Below are 4,489 nucleotides of genomic sequence, written 5' to 3' on the forward strand. Positions count from 1 at the left end.
TTTGTTGTTGCATGTTTTACGTGGTGACCATGGGTATCTAATAGGATCGCATCTTACTTACGCAAACACCACAACGGAGATATATGAATTTCTATTTAACCTCATACAAGGACCTCCTCGGTCAAATCCGATTCAACTAAAGTTGGAGAAACCGACACTTGCCAGTCATCTTTGAGCAAGGGGGTTACTCGTAGCGATGAAACCAGTCTCTCGTAAGCGTACGAGTAATGTCGGTCCAAGCCGCTTCAATCCAACAATACCGCGGAATCAAAAAAAGACTAAGGAGGGCAGCAAAACGCACATCACCGCCCACAAAAACTTTTGTGTTCTACTCGAGAAGACATCTACGCATGAACCTAGCTCATGATGCCACTGTTGGGGAACGTCGCATGGGAAACAAAAAATTTCCTACACGCACGAAGACCTATCATGGTGATGTTCATCTACGAGAGGGGATTTCCGATCTACGTACCCTTGTAGATCGCACAGCAAAAGCGTTAGTGAACGCGGTTGATGTAGTGGAACGTCCTCACGTCCCTCGATCCGCCCGCGAACCGTCCCACGAACCGTCCCGCGATCCAGTGCCGAACGGACGGCACCTCCACGTTCAGCACACGTACAGCTCGACGATGATCTCGGCCTTCTTGATCCAGCAAGAGAGACGGAGAGGTAGATGAGTTCTCCGGCAGCGTGACGGCACTCCGGAGGTTGGTGGTGATCTGATCTCGGCAGGGCTCCTCCCGAGCTCCGCAGAAACGCGATCTAGAGGTAAAACCGTGGAGGTATGTGATCGGGCTGCCTTTTAAAAGTTGTCTCAAATCAGCCCTAATTGCTCCATATATATAGGAGGAGGGAGGGGAGGCTTGCCTTGAGGCTCAAGGAGCCCCAAGGGCTGCGTACCAAGGGGAGGAGGAGTCCTCCTCCAATCCTAGTCCAACTAGGATTGGAAAGTGGAGTCCTTCTCTCCTTTCCCACCTCCTTTTTTTTCTTTCTCTATGATTTTCTATCCTTGGCGCATAGGGCCCTCTTGGGCTGTCCTTGGTGGGCTGGTGCGCCACCCCCAAGGCCTATGGGCTTCCCCGGGGTGGGTTGCCCCCCCCCCCCCCCCCGGTGAACACCTGGAACCCATTCGTCATTCCCGGTACATTCCCGGTAACTCCGAAAACCTTCCGGTAATCAAATGAGGTCATCCTATATATCAATCTTCGTTTCCGGACCATTCCGGAAACCCTCGTGACGTCCGTGATCTCATCCGGGACTCCGAACAACATTCGGTAACCAACCATATAACTCAAATACGCATAAAACAACGTCGAACCTTAAGTGTGCAGACCCTGCGGGTTCGAGAACTATGTAGAGATGACCCGAGTGACTCCTCGGTCAATATCCAATAGCGGGACCTGGATGAGGGGCGATTAGGTTTTTGGGGAGCGATCACGCGACTGCTCGCCTCCGTCCGTCTGCGTCGCCCTCGTCATCGCCATGTCTTCACCAAGCGAAGCTGATCGTCTCCGCGAGGAAGCCGAGAAGAAGACGGCAGAGGATACTGCCTCTGCTTCCTCTGCCGCCGCTGCTGCTGCTACGGCCAACTGGTCGATTGGAGGGTATGACTCGTTTATCCTCTTGCTCGTATTTATTCTAGCAGTACTACTTGTTTGCATAGATGTATCCACTATATGCGTAGTATGTGCTAGGTTAGCTCAAGATCAGTATGTCATTAGTCTAGTCAATGCCATGCTAGTTATTATTTTGTGGATTAATCTACTCGGAAAATTGTCTATTTACTCAACACGTGCACCACCACGTCCCTGATAATCACGTGGTTGATATTCAGGTGGGCCACCACCCGGATGTCCACGCCCCTGATAGTCACGAAGTTGATATTCAGGTGGACCGCCACCGAGATGTCCACGCCCCTTCGATGTGCTTGCTCCCTCTGGCATGGACAGTCTGCTGCCCATATGTAATCCATTTGGGTTAACCATCTGCCTTACCTGACGATGCCTAAGATAACTTGCTTAATTAGTCATGATATCTATCCTTGTGCATTCTGCTGATTTGATGTCTACGCATATTTAACAGGTGGGCTGCCAGGGTGCTAGTAAACAGCGCTGAAGCCTGCCGGCATAGACGCAAGGTGCCAAACTGCCAATACTGCCCATCTATGATTCGTTCCCGATTCAGGCCAACTCTTCCCTGCCGGTGTCCATCTTATTTTTCCTAATCAGTGTCACTCTCGTTAATGCAGGAAGTAGGGCTTCCAAGCCATGTCGCGGCATTCTCACAGATACTCAGATCAGAGCACTTCTGTCATTAGTTTCCACAAATGTTTAAGAGATTTGTAACATGAACTTTCCTCACATGGAGGACAGACTGAAGCTTCTGCGACCAAAAATAAACCAAACAGCTTCCTCAACATGCTCGGGATGGGTTCAGGCTTCTCCAAGCAAAAGAATTACCGCGGCATTGAGATCTTGGAGGCCTCGGGCTCGTCTGCAAGGCATTCGTGCAACATCAGCATGCCGCTCAACGGTAATTTATAACTTGTTCTATATAAAATGCATCGATTTGTATGATCTACTTTACTGGAATGATTTTGAGGTCTGGACGGTCTGTTTTACTGGAATGCATCTTACAACATGTCTTGAGATTTCAACTCTAAAATCTCTATAAGAAATGGAGCTTATAGAGCTTCACCTTTCTAATCCAGTGCCATGTTTCACTCACTAATGATGCAGAAGCGTCAGGAGGATCACATAAACGGAACAAGTGGATGGGTCCGACAATCAAAAAGCTTCGTTTGCACATCTGCCACCTATGTGCAGCAAAAAGGAGGACATCTGCACATGAACTGTTCATCTTGTAACTGTGCATCTCAAGATAGCAGAGGGAATCGAGAGATGAGGGATATATACCTGAGCCATCCCGTCGACTGAATGAGTCAGCGGCCACGCTGGATCCTGACCGGATCCGCCTCGCGCCGACCTCCGGTGCTTCCCCGTCCCCCACGAATCACCAACGGCCGGCCGCCGCCGAATGCTGACGCGGCCGGCCATCGCCTGAATTGCTAGAGGATATGTGGTGCTTAAGTTGGTATCATCTGTTTGCAGCACATCGCAAACCTTGCCGGAAACAAGACGCTCGTGCTGCTCGTGCCTGCTTTCAATGTGATCAACGGAGGTTCTCATGCCGGGAACAAGCTGGCCATGCAGGCAAAATTGCTTGCAGATCTAGCACGAATGGAATTTCTGATAACATGTTTCAGATATATATGTGACGATTCTCATATAATTGTTGTACATTCAGGAGTTCATGATCCTCCCAACCGGCGCCGCGTCGTTCAAGGAGGTGATGAAGATGGGAGTTGAGGTGTACCACCACCTCAAGGTGAACACAACATCTAAACCCTTATGATAGCGTGTCTCAACTTCAGAATATGCAGTTGGGATGAATGCTGATATATATTTTTGTATGCAGAGCATAATCAAGAAGAAGTATGGTCAAGACGCCACAAACTTGGGGATGAAGGCGGCTTTGCACCTAACATTTAGGTAAGCCCCATACGGTTCTCTGCTGTAAATATAGGGTAGCGCAAAGTTTTTTTTCTTTATGTGTATCAGTAAGATGTAGGGAACACTAATAGAAAACTGAGTAGAGAGTAGAACAAGTTGCCTTACTTATATCGAATACGTGAATTCAAAAACCGATTTATGATTTTTTTTAATGCCAAATAATTATGCAGGAAAACAAGGAGGGCCTTGAACTGCTGAAGGCAGCTATAGCCAAGGCTGGCTACACTGGAAAGGTAATTCATCTTTTCCTCTTTACTTAGACCATGATTCAACCATTGGATTTATTTATTGTTGCACAACATTGAGTTTATTTACATCTGGCAGGTGGTAATTGGAATGGATGTTGTTGCTTCTGAATTCTACAGCGAGAAGGACCAGACCTATGACCTTAACTTCAAGGAGGATGTAAGATTTCTAGCTTTCTCTCCTCTTCTCCTATGCTCAACCGTCCTTTGCGCAACTGCAGATAGATATATATGAGTTTGTGTGTCACATCGTCAATGAAAAAACAGGCCTAACATATATGTTGTCTAACATCAAATGACTTAACTGAACAGAACAACGAGGGTTCGCACAAAATCTCGGGCGACAGCCTGAAAGACCTGTACAAGTCCTTCGTCTCAGAGTACCCTATCGTGTCGATCGAGGACCCGTTCGACCAGGACGACTGGGCCACCTACACCAAGATGACGGGTGAGGTTGGGCAGCAGGTGCAGATTGTCGGAGACGACCTTCTTGTCACTAACCCCACGGTAAAGCCACATATTTACCGGTATATCGTTGGGTTTGCTAGAGAATAACATTTCTATGAGCTTTATTGATGCCCTGTTTGGATTCTGCAGAGGGTTGCCAAGGCGATCAGTGAGAAGACCTGCAATGCCCTTCTCCTCAAGGTAGCACCATCATTCTCTGCCTGA

At 48.2% G+C, this 4,489-nt stretch overlaps 1 pseudogene; it reads left to right on the forward strand.

Annotated features, from left to right (window-relative positions):
* The first annotated feature begins 1,850 nt into the window (after positions 1-1,850).
* Positions 1,851-4,489, forward strand: LOC123397372 (annotated as a pseudogene).

Source organism: Hordeum vulgare, chromosome 5H (assembly GCF_904849725.1).
Source record: "Hordeum vulgare subsp. vulgare chromosome 5H, MorexV3_pseudomolecules_assembly, whole genome shotgun sequence".
NCBI lineage: Eukaryota > Viridiplantae > Streptophyta > Magnoliopsida > Poales > Poaceae > Hordeum > Hordeum vulgare.